Source organism: Pristiophorus japonicus, chromosome 4 (assembly GCF_044704955.1).
Source record: "Pristiophorus japonicus isolate sPriJap1 chromosome 4, sPriJap1.hap1, whole genome shotgun sequence".
Lineage (NCBI taxonomy): Eukaryota > Metazoa > Chordata > Chondrichthyes > Pristiophoridae > Pristiophorus > Pristiophorus japonicus.
In genome coordinates this window covers 158,049,098-158,068,768 of record NC_091980.1, presented here as the reverse complement: position 1 = coordinate 158,068,768, position 19,671 = coordinate 158,049,098, and positions in this window count along the sequence as shown.

The window sequence follows — 19,671 nt, the reverse complement described above, 5'->3', positions numbered from 1 at the left end:
GTCAGAGTGTGTGTGAGTGTGTGTGCGTGTGAGTGCGTGTGCATGTGAGTGAGTGTGTGTGTAAGTCAGTGAGTGTGTGTGAGTGAGTGTGTAAGTCTGTGTGTGTGTGTGTGTGTGTGTGAGTGAGTGTGCCAGTCAGTGTGTGTGTTTGAGTGAGTATGAGTGAGTGTGTGTGAGTGAGAGAGTGTGAGTCAGTGTGTGAGCGTGTGTGTGTGTGTGGTGTGGGTGTGTGTGTGAGGTGTGGGTGTGAGTGTTTGAGTGGGAGGTGTGTGAGTGAGTGTGAGGTATGAGTGTTTGAGTGAGTGAGTGTCAGTGTTTTGATGTGTGTGAGGTGTGTGAGGAATCAGTGAGTGTGTGAGTCAGTGTGTGAGTGAGTCAGTGCGTGAGTGAGTCAGCGTGTGAGTGAGTCAGTGTGTGAGTGAGTGAGTGTGTGAGTGTGTGTCAGTGTGTGAGTGAGTCAGTGTGTGTGTGAGTCATTGTGTGAGTGAGTCAGTGTGTGAGTGAGTCAGTGTGTGATCCAGTGAGTGTGTATGTGTGTGAGCCAGTGTGTCTGAGGGTGTGTCAGTGTGTGTGTGCCTGAGTGTGTGTGTGTCAATGTGAGAGTGAGTGTGTGTGTTTGAGTATGTGTAAGTCAGTGTGTGTGTCTGAGTGTGTGTGTAATTGTGTGTGAGTCAGTGTGATGGTGTGTATGTGAGTGTGTGTGTGTGTGTTTGAGTGTCTCAGTGAGTGAGTGTGAGTGAGTGTGAGTGAGTGTGAGTCTGAGTGTGCGTTTAAGTCAGTGTGTGTGTGAGTGTGCATGTGAGTGAGTGTGTAAGTCAGTGAGTATGTGTGTGTGAGAGTGAGTGAGTATGTAAGTCAGTGAGTGTGTGTGAGAGTGAGTGTGAGTGATTGTGTGTTTGAGTGTGTGTGTAAGTCAGTGTGGGTGTGTGTGTGTGTGTGAGTGAGTGAGTGAGGTGTGGATATGAGTGTTTGAGTTGGTGTGTGAGTGTGTGTGAGGTATGAGTGTTTGGGTGTATGAGTGAGTGTGTGGTGTGAGGTCTGAGTGTGAGGTTTGAGTGAGTATTTGAGTGAGTGAGTGAGTGTGTGAGTCAGTGAATGTGTGAGTCAGTGTGTGAGTGAGTCAGTGCATGAGTGAGTCAGTGTGTGAGTGAGTCAGTGTGAGTGAGTCAGTGTGCGTGAGTCAGTGTGTTAGTGAGTGAATCAGTGTGTGAGTGAGTCAGTGTGTGACTGAGTCAGTGTGTGAGTGAATGAGTCAGTGAGTCAGTGCGTGAGTGAGTGAGTGTGTGTGAGTCAGTGCGTGAGTGAGTGTGTGAGTCAGTGTGTGAGTGTGAGTCAGTGAGTGAGTGTGTGAGTGAGTCAGTGTGTGAGTGTGAGTCAGTGAGTGAGTGTGTGAGTGAGTCAGTGTGCGAGTGAGTGAGTCAGTGTGTGAGTGAGTCAGTGTGCGTGAGTCAGTGTGTGAGTGAATGAGTCAGTGAGTCAGTGCGTGAGTGAGTGAGTGTGTGTGAGTCAGTGTGTAAGTCAGTGCGTGAATGAGTGTGTGAGTCAGTGTGTGAGTGTGAGTCAGTGACTGAGTGAGTGAGTGTGTGAGTGAGTCAGTGTGTGAGTGTGAGTCAATGAGTGAGTGAGTCAGTGAGTGAGTGAATGTGTGGGTGAGCCAGTGTGTGAATTGTGAGTGAGTGAGTCAGTGAGTGAGTGAGTCAGTGTGCGAGTGAGTCAGTGTGTGAGTGATTCAGTGTGTGAGTGATTGTGTGTGTGAATGAGTGAGTGTGTGAGTGAGTCAGTGTGAATGTGTGAGTCAGTGTGCGAGTCAGTGTATGAGTGAGTGAGTTGAGTGAGTGAGAGTGTGAGTAAGTGAGTGTGTGAGTGAGTGAGTCTGAATGAGTGTGAGTGAGTCAGTGTGTGAGTCAGTGTGTAAGTGAGTGAGTGTGAGTGAGTGAGTGTGAGTGAGTCAGTGTGTGAGTGAGTGAGTGTGAGTGAGTCAGTGTGTGAGTCAGTGTGTAAAGTGTGAGTGTGTGTGAGTCAGTGTATGAGGTGTGAGAGTGTGAGTCAGTGTGTGAGTGAGTGAATGTGAGTGAGTGAGTGTGTGAATCAGTGTGTGAGTGAGTATGAGTGAGTCAGTGTGTGAGGTGTGAGTGTTTGGGTGTATGTGAGTCAGTGAGTGAGTGAGAGTGAGTGAGTGTGTGAGTCAGTTTGTGAGGTGTGAGTGTTTGGATGTATGTGAGTTGAGTGTGTGTGTGTCATTGTGTGAGTCAGTGTGTGAGGGAGTGAGTGAGTGTGTGAGTCAGTTTGTGAGGTGTGAGTGTTTGGATGTATGTGAGTTGAGTGTGCTTGTGTGTTATTGTGTGAGTCAGTGTGTGAGGGAGTGAGTGTGAGTCTGTGTGAGGTGTGAGTGTTTGGGTGTATGTGAGTTGAGTGTGAGTGTGTGAGTTAGTGTGTGAATCTGTGTGTGAGTGAGTGAGTCAATGTGTGAGGTGTGAGTGTTTGGGTGTATGTGAGTTGAGTGTGAGTGTGTGAGTTAGTGTGTGAATCTGTGTGTGAGTGAGTGAGTCAATGTGTGAGGTGTGAGTGTTTGGGTGTATGTGAGTTGAGTGAGTGTGTGAGTTAGTGTGTGAGTGAGAGTGTGAGTGAGTGTATGAGTCAGTGCGTGAGGTGTGAGTGTTTGGGTGTGGGTCAGTGTGTGAGGTGTGAGTCAGTGGTGAGTCAGTGTGTGAGGTGTGAGTCAGTGTGTGAGGTGTGAGTCAGTGAGTGAGTCAGTGAGTGAGTCAGTGTGTGAGTCAGTGTGTGAGGTGTGAGTAAGTGTGTGAGGTGTGAGTCAGTGTGTGAGTCAGTGTGTGAGGTGTGAGTAAGTGTGTGAGGTGTGAGTCAGTGTGTGAGTCAGTGTGTGAGGTGTGAGTAAGTGTGTGAGGTGTGAGTCAGTGTGTGAGTCAGTGTGTGAGGTGTGAGGCAGTGTGTGAGGTATGAGTGAGAGTGTGAGTCAGTGTGTGAGTCAGTGTGTGAGGTGTGAGTCAGTGAGTGAGAGTGTGAGTGAGAGTGTGAGTCAGTGTGTGAGGTGTGAGTCAGTGTGTGAGGTGTGAGTCAGTGAGTGAGAGTGTGAGTCAGTGTGTGAGTCAGTGTGTGAGGTGTGAGTCAGTGTGCGAGGTGTGAGTCAGTGTGTGAGGTGTGAGTCAGTGTGTGTGGTGTGAGTAAGTGTGTGAGGTGTGAGTCAGTATGTGAGTCAGTGGGTGAGGTGTGAGTCAGTGTGTGAGGTGTGAGTAAGTGTGTGAGGTTTGAGTCAGTGTGTGAGTCAGTGGGTGAGGTGTGAGTCAGTGTGTGAGGTGTGAGTAAGTGTGTGAGGTTTGAGTCAGTGTGTGAGTCAGTGGGTGAGGTGTGAGTCAGTGTGTGAGGTGTGAGTCAGTGTGTGAGTCAGTGGGTCAGGTGTGAGTCAGTGTGTGAGGTGTGAGTAAGTGTGTGAGGTATGAGTCAGTATGTGAGTCAGTGTGTGAGGTGTGAGTCAGTGTGTGAGGTGTGAGTAAGTGTGTGAGTTAGTGAGTGAGTCAGTGTGTGAGGTGTGAGTAAGTGTGTGAGGTATGAGTCAGTGTGTGAGTCAGTGGGTGAGGTGTGAGTCAGTGTGTGAGGTGTGAGTAAGTGTGTGAGTCAGTGTGTGAGGTGTGAGTCAGTGTGTGAAGTGTGAGTAAGTGTGTGAGGTATGAGTCAGTGTGTGAGTCAGTGTGTGAGGTGTGAGTCAGTGTGTGAGGTGTGAGTAAGTGTGTGAGGTATGAGTCAGTGTGTGAATCAGTGTGTGAGGTGTGAGTCAGTGTGTGAGGTGTGAGTTAGTGAGTGAGTCAGTGTGTGAGTCAGTGAGTGAGTCAGTGTGTGAATGTGTGAGACTGGATGGTACACTGGTTTGGGTGTTGGGTGAGGACAGGCCTTGCCTGGGTTGCAATGCTCCCATGGCCAAACCGTGCGCTGATACTCGCTGTCGGGCATTGCATGTAAAGGAGGAGACTGTGGGCAACGTACCAGGAGACTGACAGAAGCGGCCCAGAACCCCAGTCGGAGGGGTCCCTTACAGGCACAATGTTGGGCAGGAGAGGGAACTTGTTGTTCTGCAGACTTGAGCCTATAATTTGACATTTGGAAGAAAAGTAAGAACTTGCATTCATATAGCGCCTTTCACAATCCTGGGGTGTCCCAAAGAGCTTTACAGCCAATGAAGTACTTTTGGAGTGCAGTCACTGTTGTAATGTGGGAAACGCAGCAGCCAATGTGTGCACAGCAAGCTCCCACTCACAGCAATGTGATCATGACCAGATAATCTGTTTTAGTGATGTTAATTGAGGTTTAAATATTAGCCAGGACACCGGGGAGAACTGTTCTTGCAATAGTGCCACGAGATATTTTACGCCCACCTGCGAGAGAAGACGGGGCCTCCGTTTAACGTCTCATAAGCAATACAGCACTGGGAGCGTCGGCCTAGATTTGGTGCTCAACCCACGACCTACTGACTCCGAGCAGAGTGCTGCCCACTGAGCTGTGACTGGAAGCCCCTTCAGTCCGTTGCCATGAGGTATCAGAGCTCCTTGATCACACAGTAGGAAGATTTCAACAGTAAGCAAGCCACCTGGCAGATGATTAAAACCCTCGCACGGTGCCGACGGAGAGGGATATATTTTGCCTTTTAACGCAGCTCAATCACTTCAGAAATAACAGACATCATTACACACTGGAATCCAAAGTGTTTACTTACTAAATTCAGCAGGATGTTGCTGCGTGTATTTTTTTTAACTTAGTGTTTTACTAACAGTCCATTCGGTTTGGAGGTATAAAGCACCCAGCAGCTTTATCAATGACCCCGTGCTTATATCCAACGCTATCTCCCAGCACAATCTATCATAAATATGAAAAGTGATTTATTTTTTAAAAACCTTGGTGTTTTTTTTTCACAGTACAGCTGAGGGCTGCTCAGTGCAGTTATTCCGATCAGCCAGAGGCCCAATCGAAAGGCTTCAATGGGACGGGTCGGGGCAATGGATGGCAATGGTTTTGGTTTCCATATTTCCAAAAGGATATACTTGCTTTGGAGGCAGTTCAGAGAAGGTTCACGCGGTTGATTCCGGAGTTGAGGGGCTTGACTTATGAGGAAAGGTTGAGGAGGTTGGGCCTCTACTCATTGGAATTCAGGTGATCTTAACGAAATGTATAAGATTATGAGGGGGCTTGACAAGGTGGATGCAGAGAGGATGTTTCCACCGGTGGGGGAGATTGGAACTAGGGGGCATGATCTTTGAATAGGGGCCGCCCATTTAAAACAGAGATGAGGAGAAATTTCTTCTCTCAGAGGGATATAAATCTGTGGAATTCGCTGCCTCAGAGAGCTGTGGAAGCTGGGACATTAAATGTATTTAAGACAGAAATAGTTTATTAAACGATAAGGGGATAAGGGGTTATGGGGAGCCGGCAGGGAAGTGGACCTGAATCCATGATCGGATCAGCCATGATATTATTAAATGGTGGAGCAGGCGCGAGGGGCCATATGGCCGACTCCTGCTCCTATTTGTTCATATGTTCTTATGACAGAGCGGCATTGTCAATGGTGAGAATGGGAGACATTTTATAGCCCGATGCATTCGGCACATGTGGAGCAAGAACCTCGGGCCCAGACATTGGATCGCGGCCTCGTTGGGAGTGTGCGGGTGTGCAGCGGGAGTCCTGTGTGACCCCAGAGGCGGCGGGAGTCCTGTGTGACCCCGGAGGCAGCGGGAGTCCTGTGTGACCCCGGAGGCGGCGGGAGTCCTGTGTGACCCCGGAGGCGGCGGGAGTCCTGTGTGACCCCGGAGATGGCGGGAGTCCTGTGTGACCCCGGAGGTGGCGGGAGTCCTGTGTGACCCCGGAGGTGGCGGGAGTCCTGTGTGACCCCGGAGGTGGCGGGAGTCCTGTGTGACCCCGGAGATGGCGGGAGTCCTGTGTGACCCCGGAGGTGGCGGGAGTCCTGTGTGACCCCGGAGGTGGCGGGAGTCCTGTGTGACCCCGGAGATGGCGGGAGTCCTGTGTGACCCCGGAGGTGGCGGGAGTCCTGTGTGACCCCGGAGGTGGCGGGAGTCCTGTGTGACCCCGGAGGTGGCTGGCAGCTTCGGCTAGCTCCAACACTGACCCGGGGCAGTCGGACGGGTCGGGAAGTTGGTGGGGCACGAGCGCTGCCCGGTTTGAGGGTGGAGGTGGCCGATCTCCTGCCCCTCCCGCCTCCACATTATTGTAAGTGAAGAATGTTCAACCTAACTCGCACGTGACAGGCTCCAACAGCACCTTTAGGACCCCCCCCACCCCGGCGTGGCCGCTGAGCGGCTGAAGGAACGGACCACCGCGCGCACGATGCTCCAGCAATGGACCTCGCGCCTGGCTCAACTGCATCGACCGAGCGCAGACATCTCGGGGCTGGAGGAGATTACAGAGATAGGGAGGGGCGAGGCCATGGAGTGATTGTAAACCAGGATGAGAATTTTGAAATTGCAGCGTTGCTTAACCGGGAGCCAATGTAGGTCAGCGAGCACAGGGGTGATGGGTGAGCGGCACTTGGTGCAAGTTAGGACACGGGCAGCTGAGTTTTGGATCACCTCAAGTTTTTGTCAGGTTGAATGTGGGAGGCCAGCCATATTTGCTAATGTAATTAGGGAGCTTGAGGCCCCCATTGTAAAATTGGGCTACACTGAACCCAGTCAAGGGGTTCCTGTCCCCTTGTGTGCTATTTGCCCAGCAGTAGAAACATTCTTTCGCTGTTTACCCACAGTAAGGTCCCCAGCTCCACTCAGCCCTTTACTGACTGATTATAATCACTCAACCATTGGTGGCTGTGCCGTTAGCTGCCTGAGCCCCAAGTTCTGGAACTCCCTCCCTAAACCTCTCCGCCTCTCGACCTCTCTTTCCTCCTTTAAGACGCTCCTTAAAACCGACCTCTTTGACCAAGCCTGCCCTAATATCTGCTTATGCGTCCCTGGGAAGAACCTTGGGATATTTTACTACGTTAGATACAAGCGATTGTTGTTGCTGTTGTTATGAAATGGGAGCAGTGCAAACCCCTCCCTTGATTCCTCTTTCTGTACCTGACCTGATCTCAAGGGGATGGAAACAGGCCGTGTTCTAGAATGGGTGGCAATCTGCTTTGCCAGTGCTGCGTAGTTCAAACCTCCGCCCTCCCTGTGGTCTGATTCATCGGCCATTGTTAGTATGCAGCCTGCATTTGTCAATCATACAAACCTTTCCAGGAAGGGGGAGGGAGGGAGGAGTCAGGGAATTTAATGCCTCAGATTCTGCTGCCAAAATAATGGTGCATTGAATGTCGCTCGCTGTTATTAGTGTGTAAACCATCCAGCAACTGGAGATGCCCCATGAATTGGGAATCACCACCAGTTGCTGGCTGATTTGCACCAATCCCCCCGTTAACCTTTCATGAAGGTGCTGCATTTGCACATTAATTTCCCGTTAAACTTGCTACAGAAAGTTAGAGCTGGTATTTAGCAGCGTAAGGACCCTTTAATCAATCTGATCGTTAATTATGCAATGCCAATCAACCACCCCGGCCCAGAGCGAGAACCATTCAAACCGGAAGACTCATTCCTGCAGGCTGTGAATTGTTTTTAAAGAAAGAAAGACTTGCATTTATATAGCGCCTTTCATGACCACCGTACGTCTCAAAGTGCTTTACAGCCAATGAAGTACTTGTGGAGTGTAGTCACTGTTGTAATGTGGGAAACACGGCAGCCAATTTGCACACAGCAAGCTCCCACAAACAGCACTGTGATAATGACCAGATAATCTGTTTTTTTGTTATGTTGATTGAGGGATAAATATTGGCCAGGACACCAGGGATAACTGCCTGCTCTTCTTCAAAATAGTGTCATGGGATCTTTTAAGTCCACCTGAGAGGGCAGACGGGGCCTCGGTTTAACGTCTCATTCGAAAGACGGCACCTCCGACAGTGCAGTGCTCCCTCAGCACTGCACTGGGAGTGTCAGCCTCGATTTTTATGCTCAAGTCCCTGGAGTGGGACTTGAACCCACAACCTGCTGACTCAGAGGCGAGAGTGCTACCCACTGAGCCCCACCTGACATTTTTTAGGGATCTTTTAAATTTAAATGTATTTTTTTTCTTCCTTTTCCTTTCTCTCTCTTTTCTCTCTCTCTTAATCCTATCTTTCTTTCACTCTCTTTATTCTTCTTTCTGCACCTGATTTGACTCTAATTCACTCTGCGTCTCTGTTGTTCCTCTGTTTCTTTATCAATCCTCAAATCTCATTGGTTAAGGAGATGGACTGTTGGCCCCGTTGTTTATTGAGGTCCCAAGTGCCCCCTTGCCCAGACCCTACCTTTATCAGCTCACAATTCCAGCAAGTTACGCCGCAAGTTATATTGCAGGTGAAGGTTACAGGAAAAAGTCTAACTAACTGTGCACACTGTGAGGTGCCTCACTCCAGCACTTAAATCTGGAGACTACTTCACACCGATATGGATACAAACATTAACTATTCCTGTTATACGCAGATCAGTTTAGCAACAATTCCTGTCCCTCTTCTGACTGTGGGTTCCACAGAAACCTTGCCACACAAAGAACCTGATGAACGCAGTGACGTTCTGGTGGGTTAGTCAGTTCCACAAACACTAGGACAAAGGGACAGACTTTCCCTAAAGGCCCTCAACGCCCGATTGCCCACTGAGAAGAACCGCTAACGTTTGAAGAGAAAATCTAGCGAGAATTTCCATTTTACATAGAAACATAGAAACATAGAAAATAGGTGCAGGAGCAGGCCATTCAGCCCTTCTAGCCTGCACCGCCATTCAATGAGTTCATGGCTGAACATGAAACTTCAGTACCCCCTTCCTGTTTTCTCGCCATAACCCTTGATCCCCCGAGTAGTAAGGACTTCATCTAACTCCCTTTTGAATATATTTAGTGAATTGGCCTCAACTACTTTCTGTGGTAGAGAATTCCACAGGTTCACCACTCTCTGGGTGAAGAAGTTTCTCCTCATCTCGGTCCTAAAGTCATGCTTAAAGTCAGTAAAACTGATCACCCGATGAAAAAATGGGCGTTGCACACGTATTGTCGGCAGTTTTCTCGGCGGGTAAGTGCAAAGTTAGCAACGTGGGCGGCCGTTACCAGAATGGATTGTAAGTAGTAAAATTTAGTCCGAGGCTGCGGTTGGGCCCAGGGAGGGGGCAATACTTTATTAAAAATTCATTAAAAAAAAATCGTACTAAACATTCCCGAGACAGTTTTAACCCTAATTGCTGTGTTAAAGTTTAAAAATAATAATCAAAGAATCTTTAACTGACCTTTCTTTGCAGGTCCCCCCCCTTACAGCCCTGTTTAAGCAGCTTTTACAGGGCGGGTCTCTCGGCGATCTGAACGCCGGCGGTTGAGCCCAAACTTACACCCTGGCGGGTTGTTCTCGGCGTTGCACGTCAGCGGTTTAGTCCCGGCGGGCGACTTCAGATGTGGGTGATACCAAGGAAAAAACTTACGTGGGAACTCTCGCCAGGCGGAAAACCAGCTGTACCGCCAAGAAAATTGCTGACAATGAAGCCGAAAGTCTGGCCCAAAGACTGCTGTTGGAAGCCCTCCTTCGGGAAGGTGAGTGAGACCAGGCCCTGCCTTGTGGTTACATCACTCTGTGTCTCCTGCTCCACCGAGCATCCTGCTCATTTCTCAGGAGCATTGGCAACAAGACCCAGCGTGTTCCATGTTCATATGATCAAGTCAGGGTTTGTGGGGGAGGGGCGGAAGAGCTCAGGTGCGTTTCTGGGACTGAGCTGGAAGGACAACCCCCCTGACGCTTCACAACCATCTCCTGCGGCTTGGGCTTATCCTGCCCTTTATTCTAAAGGCTGTGTGTTGCTGCTGCTGGTACTTCTAACCTTCAAGTAGTTATGGCCAGGTGTACTCAGCCTCGGAAACACCAGAGCGAGGCGCTGGCTGGAAAGGTGGTTATGTCCTCCTCTGTCCCACAGTTCAGTAATTGCCTTGGGAGCTGTCATCTTTCCGAATACCACCGGCACCTCGTTTTCTTGGAAACCAAACAGTGAAGGCTTCACCGCCCTCTGCAAGGTGGCACAAATAGAGATAAATGGGTTGCATCCAACAGCCATTGCAGAGACGTGGTTGCAAGGTGACCAAGGTTGGGAACTAAGAACCCTTAGTTCCCAACCTTGGTCACCTTGCAACCACGCACCCTATTTCCAGTGTCCTTACCGGCGCGGTGGATGAGGTGGCCTCTTGAGTAAAATTCCGCTCTTTGCCTTTTTTTTTCCGGCGGTCCAGAAGTCGCTCATAATGGGGGCAGTGAGCACACTGGAGGGGCGCACATTGGGGGGAGGGGTGTAGTGTCCGCCGCTGTCAGTCATCAGCGTAGCACTGATGACATCATATCGGTGCCACGTCACCATGGCTCTCCCCTTCTATTACAGGCGAGAGCCTGCACGATGTTTAAACTTTGGCCCAGTGGGCCATCAGAGAGGGTTTAGGCTGGGCCAGAGGCCTGGCACCCGGGGGCATAATTGTCAGGCCAACCCGGCAGTCGGACGCCAAAAAAAAACATGGCAGTACGCCCTCCCCTCTCCTCTAATGGGAGCCACATCGCCGTTTCAGAAGGCCATAGCCTCACTGCACCGTCTGAGAAAAGCAGGTTTTGGCACCACCCGGCGGGAGGAAGATTTTCTCAATGGAATTTCACCAGCGGGCGGGGGGGGGGGGGGGGAACATCGGCAGTGCGCGCTCTGATGACGCATTTAGGACAGATCGGCAGCAACGGAGCAGTAGAGGGGGAGCGGGTTACCACTGGGATACCGCAGCAGCGGAATTTTGATAATGGCGGCCTTTACACAAAAAATCGGCGGCCATTGCACTCTGCAGCGTGGCCAGCGATTTCTGGCTTTAACAGGCCTTAAGGGGAGGGGCAATTTCGGCTCCTAATTGTCCCAGTATACTTGACATTTCGAAAAGACAGGCAGAATGGTAAAGGAGGAGGTAGCCCTGGTAATAAAGGATGACATAAGGAAAGTAGAAAGAAAGCATGTCATCTAGGAAGATCAGGAAGTAGAATCAGTATGGGTGGAGATAAGGAATAACAAGGGGCAGAAAACAGTGGTGGTATATTGGCCCCCTAATAGTAGCTATACCACGGGACAGAATATTAAACAATAAATAGTAAGAGCTTGTAACAAAGGTAATGCAATAATCGTGGGGCACTTTAATCTTCATATAGACTGGACAAATCAAATTGGCAAAGGTAGTCTGGAGGAGGAGTTCATGGGATGCATTTGGGACAGTTTCCTAGAACAATACGTCATGGAACCAAACCAGGGAACAGGCTATTGTAGATCTTGTATTGTGTAATGAGACAGGGTTAATTAGCAATCTCATAGTAAGGGATCCTCTTGAGCAGAGTGATTATAATATGATAGAATTTCACATTACATTTGAGAATGACTTGATTAAGTCCAAAACTAAAGTCTTAAACTTAAATGAAGCCTATGAAGGGCGAGTTGGCCAAGGTAGATTAGAAAAATAGATTAAAAGGTATGGCAGTAGATAAGCAATAAATAGCATTTAAAGAAATATTTCACATTCCTGAGTAAAAATACATTCTACTGAGAAACAAAAACTCCATGGGAAAAGTGATCCATCCGTGGATAACTAAAGAAGTTAAGGATAGCGTTCGATTGAAAGAAGCAGCTTATAATGTTGTGAAGAATAGTCAGTCGTACGTAAGCCTGAGGATTGGGAGAGTTTCAGAAACCAGCAAAGGATGACCAACAAATTGATCAAAAGGGAAAAAAATAGAATGAGAGAAAACTAGCAAGAAATATAAAAACAGATTGTAAGAGATTCTATAAGTATGTAAAAAGGAAGACAGCAGCAAAAGTAAACATTGGTCCCTTACAGGCTGAGACAGGAGAAATTATGGGGAATAAGGAAATGGTAGAAACATTAAACAAATATTTTGTCTTCACAGTAGAAGATGCAAAAAGCAAACCTAAAATGGTGGGGAACCAAGGACCTAATGAGGGTGAGGAACTTAACATAATTAATATCAGTAGAGAAAAAGTACTAGAGAAACTAATGGGACTAAAAGCCGACAAATCCCCTGGACCTGACGGCCTACATCCTAGGGTTCTAAAAGAGGTAGCTGCAGAGATAGTGGATGCATTGGTTTTGATCTTCCAAAATTTCCTAGATTCTGGAGCGGTCCCAGCAGATCAGAAGATAGCAAATGTAACACCCCTATTCAATAAAGGAGAGAGAAAACCGGGAACTACAGGCCAGTTAGCCTGACATCAGCCATCGGGAAAATACCAGAATCCATTGTTAAGGAAGTGGTATCAGGGCACTTAGAAAATCATAACATGATTAGACAGAGTCAACATGGTTTTATGGGAGAGAAATCGTGTTTGACAAATTTTTTTTTGAGGATGTAACTAGCAGGGTAGATAAAGGGGAACCAGTGGCTGCAGTATATTTGGATTTCCAAAAGGCATTTGATAAGATGCCACATAAAAGGTTATTACACAAGATAAGGGCTCATTGGAGGTAATGTATTAGCATGGATAAGAGGATTGGTTAATGGACATGTTATGTATGCAAACATTGTAACTGTGTAAGACTTGCCACCAGAGGGCGCAACTGTTGGAGGCCCAAGGGTCACCTGCACACCTCGTGCAAGGGAGTATAAAAGGTTGTCTGCCATGCTGCTTAAGCACTCTGGAGTTGTACTAAAGAGACTAAGGTCACATCAATTTTAGTTCTCAGTACTCAGTCTTGTGGAGTTTTTCCATACTCAACAGGACAGAAAACAGAGAGTAAGGATAAAGGGGTCATTTTCAGGTTGGCAGCCTATAACTATTGGGGTGCCTCAAGGATCAGTGCTGGGGCCTCAGCTATTTACAATCTATATTAATGAGCTACATGAAGGGACCGAGTGCAATGTATCCAAGTTTGCTGATGATACAAAGCTAGGTGGGACAGTAAGCTGTGAGGAGAACACAACGCGTCTACAAAGGGATATAGATAGACTAAGTGAGTGGGCAGTAAGGTGGCAGATGGAGTATAATGTGGGGAAATGTGCAGTTATTCACTTTGGTAGGAAGAATAGAAAAACTGAATATTTTTAAATGGTGAGAAGCTTTTAAATGTTGGGATTCAGAGAGATTTGGGTGTCCTCATGCAAGAAACACAGGCCCCGAAATTCAGTGCCGCCAGAAAGCTGGGGGGATAAGAGCTTTGTTCTCCGACTAGCACCACAATAGTTGCGGCGGCCATTGGATCCAAGTTCAGCTTTTAGACCACAAAAGACTGTTCCAGTCTTATTAGCCCTTCAAACCTGAAAGTTTCAGCCTTAACTGGGGCGTTATTCCCACGGGAAATTAACCCTTTGGGTGATGTGGCAGCTGCCATTGCAGCACAGGCACGAGGGAACGACGTATCGGTGAGGCTTTGGAGAGGATGACCGCAGCTCTGCAAGAGTCGGCGGAGCGTCTTAGCGCTGTCATATCTGCTGGCTTTCAGACTGGGAATGCTCACATGCAGTCTCAGCTGGATGCCCCCCTGGGACCTCAGTGTTGCTTTCGCGGCTGGGTCCACCACGGGCCATGGGGGACCTTCCGGTGTGGGGCCACAGCACCGACCTGAGCTCCCTCAGATTGGTGGTGGTGGTATTGTGCCGCCCCTGGTGAGTTACTCAGGCTCCTCGGGCCAGGATACGGATGATGCACTCCCTCCGGCTCGCAGCATTCCTGGCCCCAGACCTGTCACGCCGCCAGTGCCTCCATGCATGGCCTCGCCCGAGCCAAGCCAGACTCAACCCTCCCAAGAGGTGCATGGTTTCTGCATGCTCTCAGCGATAAGACTCGAGGTGCTCAGCGCCCTCCCGGATGTTCTTCCTCCACTTAGGGCAGTCTTTGGCCAGGGACTCCCAGGTGGCGGTGGGGATGTTGCACTTGATCAGGGAGGCTTTGAGGGTGTCCATGAAACGTTTCCTCTGCCCACCTGGGGCTCACTTGCTGTGTCGGAGCTCCAAGTACAGCGCTTGCTTTGGGAGTCTTGTGTCAGGCATGTGGACAATGTGGCCCACCCAACGGAGCTGGTCAAGTGTGGTCAGTGCTTCAATGCTGGGGATGTTGGCCTGGGCGCGAACACTGGTGCGTCTGTCCTCCCAGGGGATTTGCAGGATCTTGCGGAGACATCATTTGTGGTATTTCTCCAGTGCTTTGAGGTGTCTGCTGTACATGGTCCACGTCTCTGAGCCACACAGAAGGGCGGGTATTACTACAGCCCTATAGATCATAAGCTTGGTGCCAGATTTGAGGTCCTGGTCTTCACTCTCTTCCCCAGGCAACCGAAGGCTGCGCTAGTGCACTGGAGGCGGTGTTGGACCTCATCGTCAATGTCTGCCCTTGCTGATAAGAGGCTCCCAAGGTATGGAAAATGGTCCACGTTGTCCAAGGCCTCACTGTGGATTTTGATAACCGGGGGGCAGTGCTGTATGGCGGGGGCAGGTTGGTGGAGGATCTTAGTCTAACGGATGTTTAGTGTAAGGCCCGTGCTCTCGTATGCCTTGGTAAAGGTGTTGACGATGGCTTGGAGTTCAGCCTCTGAGTGTCGGCAGACGCAAGCGTTGTCTGTATACCGTAGTTGGATGACAGAGGATGGAACGAGCTTGGATCTAGCCTGGAGGGGGCAGAGGTGGAACAAATCCATTTGTTACCGCGCGGAATGCTGTACTGGGGCAACGTTTCCAGTCTGGGCCCCTGGATTGAGATTTCCGTTTTCTCTCTGTGAATCTCGGGGTCTCTATTTCTCTCTCTCTCTCTAGTACTTTTCCCCCTTTTCTCTTTCTCTATTCCTATTTCTCTATTTCTCTCTCTCCCAATCAAATTTTCTCATTCTGTTTCTCATTCCCTTTCCTCACCTCTATCTCTTTCTCCTTTCTCTTTTGCTCCCTTCCCTCTCTGTCTCTCTCTCTCTCTCACTCTCTCCCTCCCTCTCTCTCACTCTCTCTCTGCTCTCTCCTATTATGTATAGAAGAACTCCACGAGGCTGAGTACTGTGAGCTAAACTTAGTGTGACCTTAGTCTTCTTTATTACAACTCCAGAGTGCCTAATGTAAGGTTCGAAAATCCACGGCCGCATTTGAAACACCGTAAGGACAAGAAAACTAACATGGGATCGTTCCATACACTAAATGAACATTTTTGGCCAAGTTAAAGCAGGCTGGGAAAACGTGTGGGCGGATACAGACATTGTGGAGTCTGGCTCACAAGCGAGACAGAGGCACTGGCCAATGGGGGAAAAGTGCATTCTGGCAGGCCAATCAGGGGTCGAGTCGGACCTGAAGTGGAAAATCTTCAACCAATAAGGACTCCCCGGCCCAGTTTGAAAATTACTTCCCCCCCCAAATCAAACTATGAATGTGGGCCATTATCTACCTAATTAATATGGACAATAGCTCTGAGTCAAAACTATGAATCACTACAGGAATGGCCCACTGACTCCCAGGACTATGACAAAGGACCCACAGACTTTCAGGCACCTATGTGCCCCGTAACAATACCCTGGTCCTCACACCTGTGTGTACCTGTGACATCTTCTGATTAAATATTCAAAGCTATCTCCGCGCCCAAACTTTCACAATGGGCCACCCACTGGGTTTGAGCGCGAAAAGACCAGAACTGAATTGAATACAAATATAGGACACAGAACCACCAGGAAAACAGTTGTGGAGAAAAACAGTTGTGGGCAGAGTTCACAGGGGAGGAAAGGTGTGGAGAGGAAAAGACTTGCAGGAGTTGTGGAGAAAAACAGTTTGGGATCAGTTCTTGAAAGGGCTGCTAGCTGCTGGGGGGGAAGGAGCTGAGAGAGTTTTGCAAACTTTGATTTTGGTCGAGACTAATAACCCACGAGCCAACCTCCTGGTTGGTAAGTGGCAGCAGGTGCTGCTGTTAGCCCTGAACACACTGGACAGGGAGAGAATAGCCGAAGCATCAGGCTGGGGCACGCAGAGCTGTGCAGACCTGGACTCCTGGTTCAATAACCTGGATTCACAGCTGTAGTCTGACGATAACCGAGAGGCAGATAGAAGAAACCGACGCAACATCGAAGAGGAAAACCGAACAACATAAAACCCACCCCAGAGGGACCCTGAGCTGAAATAAGTGCTACTGTACCCCGGAGTTAATAGGATTGTGAGTACAGCCCAAACCCCCTCACAGACTCAATTTAGGATCGGAATTGGTAAGAAGGGTGGGAGTGGGAGGTGGGGTTGTGTGTGAGTGGAATGTTTCAACCTCTTGTTTTCCCCTTCCCTGTTGCGAGATTTTTCGGGTTGTTGAAAGAGATTTTGCCATTACTGCTATTTTATGACCTCTTCCTATGCCCTCTATCTTTGTGTTTGCTATTCTAGATAAACAACATTAGCCATTTGGTACTCTTACCCACTGTGTCTGGTGCCCCATTACTCACCCACCCTCATAAATCGCACGTACAGAACCCCAGGGGAGTGTGGATTCGAACCCACACCCCAAGCTCCCCTTACACTAAACAACATGGCAGCCAACCTTTTATACTGGCCCTGCACATGTGTGCAGGTGACCATTAAGACTCCAACAGTCGCGCCCTCTGGTGGTAAGTATTACATAGTTACATACATAGCATCACTCCCCCCCCCCAAAGTCTTCGGTACAAGTTATTTACAAGTTGAGGCAATCCAGAGCCCTTCACTCCCTGGTTGATCGTCAAATTCAAACCCTGGCATGTGTGAGTTGGCCAGACCATTGCTGCACTGCACCGCGGCCGGTCTGACCAGACTGTCAGGAACGGTGGGTTCATCCTCCCGATTGACAGTGAGGTCGATTGCTGTTGGGTGTGTGTTGGTGGATCGTCGATGGTGATGTCCTCTTCAAGTCGTTCCTGGTTGTCAGTAAATCACAAGTTGGTCTGATCTAAATGCTTTCTGCACGTTTGATCATTTAACAGTTTGATTATAAACACCCTATTCCCTTCCTTGGCCAAAACAGTGCCAGCAACCCACTTGGGACCATGACCGTAATTCAGGACAAACACAGGGTCGTTAACATCAATGTCACACGAAACAGCCGCGCGATCGTGATATATGTTCTGCCGGTGTCGCCGGGTTTCCACGTGATCATTAAGATCCGGGTGGACTAGGGAGAGCCTGGTTTTGAGGGCTCTCTTCATTAACAATTCTGCCAGGGGAACCCCGGTGAGCGAGTGGGGTCGTGTCCGGTAACTGAGCAGAATGCGAGACAAACGGGTCTGCAGGGAGCCGTCCGTCACGCATTACATGCTTTGCTTGATAGTTTGGACTGCCCGCTCCGCTTGACCGTTAGACGCGGACTTAAACGGAGCAGACCTGACATGTTTGATGCTATTGCGGGTCATAAACTCGTTGAATTCCGAGCTGGTGAAACACGGTCCATTGTCGCTGACAAGGACGTCGGGCAAGCCATGGGTGGCGAACATGGCCCGGAGGCTTTCAATGGGCTGTGGACGGGCTGGATGACATGATTACGCATTCAATCCATTTGGAGTAAGTGTCCACTACTACTAAAAATATCTTTCCTAAAAAGGGGCCGGCAAAATCTACGTGGATCCTGGACCACGATTTCGAAGGCCATTGACCACAGACTCAGTGGAGCCTCCCTTGATGCATTGCTGAGTTGCGAGCAAGTGTTGCACTGATGCACGCATGACTCCAAGTCCGAGTCAATGCCGGGCCACCAACTATGCGACCTGGCAATTGCCTTCATCATGAGTATGCCTGGGTGGGTATTGTGTAGGTCGGGTATAAACATTTCACTGCCTTTTTTTTGGTAAAACCACGCGATTACCCCATAAGTGACAATCCGACTGGATGGACATTTCATCCTTGCATTGGTGAAACGACTTAATTTCATCTTGCATTTCCCCCGGAACGGTCGACCAGTTCCCATTTAGGATGCAACTCTTTACTAATGATAGCACAGGATCCTGGCTGGTCCAGGTCCTGATCTGGCGAGCCATAACGGGTGACCCCTCACTCTCAAAAGCATCCATGACCAGTAGCAAGTCTGCTGGCTGCGCCAATGGTAGTCGGCTGAGGGCATTGGCACAGTTTTCAGTGCCTGGTCTGTGGTGGATAACATAGTCATAAGCGGATAATGTTAGTGCCCATCTTTGGATGTGGGACGAAGCATTGGTGTTTATACCTTTGCTCTCTGAAAACAGCGAAATGAGCGGCTTGTGGTCAGTTTCAAGTTCAAGTCCAAATAGATATTGGTGCATTTTCTTAACCCCATATACACATGCTAACGCCTCTTTCTCGACCATACTATAGGCTCTCTCAGCCTTGGACAGACTTCTAGACCTGTATGCAACCGGTTGGAGGTTGCCCAAGACATTGGCTTGCTGTAACACACAACCGACCCCGTACAATGAGGCGTCACAAGCTAGCACTAAATGTTTACATGGGTCATAGTTTACAAGTAACTTATTTGAACATAGCAGGTTCCTGGCCTTCTCAAATGCTGTGCCTTGAGATTTGCCCCAAACCCAGTCATCACCCTTACGTAGCAACATGTGCAAAGGCTCTAACAACGTGCTCAACCGGGTAGGAAGTTACCAAAATAGTTGAGGAGTCCCATGAACGAACGCAGCTCAGTCACATTCTGTGGTCTGGGTGCATTCTTGATGGCCTCTGTCTTTGAGTCTATGGGCCTGATGCCGTCTGCTGCAATCTTTCTCCCCAAAAATTTGACTTCTGGCACCAGGAAAACACACTTGGAGCATTTCAGCCTGAGTCCCACTCTGTCTAGGCGACTTAAAACCTCTTCCAGGTTGTGCAGGTGGTCGATGGTGTCACGACCGGTGATCAGGATGTCGTCTTGAAACACAACGGTGCGCGGAACAGATTTCAGCAAACTCTCCAAGTTTTTCTGGAAAATGGCTGCAGCCGAGTGAATCCTGTGGTATATAAACAGCCCTTTGTACGTGTTGATGCACGTCAATTTTTTCGAAGATTCAGCCAGCTCCTGTGTCATGTAGGCAGAGTTTAGGTCCAACTTGGTGAATGACTTCCCCCCACCCCTGCTAACATTGCGAACAGGTCATCCGCATTGGGTAGCAGGTACTGGTCCTGTAGTGAGAATCGATTAATTGTTACCTTGTAGTCTCTGCAGATTCTGACTGTGCCATCGCTTTTCAACACTGGAACAATTGAACTGACCCACTCGTTGAACTCGACTGGCGATATGATTCCTTCACGTTGGAGACTGTCCAGTTCGATCTCAACTTTCTCCCTCATCATGTACGGAACCGCCCGAGCCTTGTGATGGACGGGCTGTGCATCGGGGCCTAGATGGATCTGTACCTTGGCATCTGTGAAGTTGCCGATGTCTGGTTCAAATAGCGAGGGAAACTTGCTCAGCACTTGAGCACACGAGGCGTCATCCACCGAAGATAGTGTTTTGATGTCATTCCAATTCCATCTAATCTTTTCTAGCTTTTGCCGAACAGCGTTGGGCCATTGCCTGGAATAATCCACAATGATAGGTCATGCACAGCTCGATCGTACGATACCTTTACTGCTGCACTTCCAATGACTGATATGAGCTCTTTGGTGTAGGTACGCAGCTTTGCATTAATCGGGCT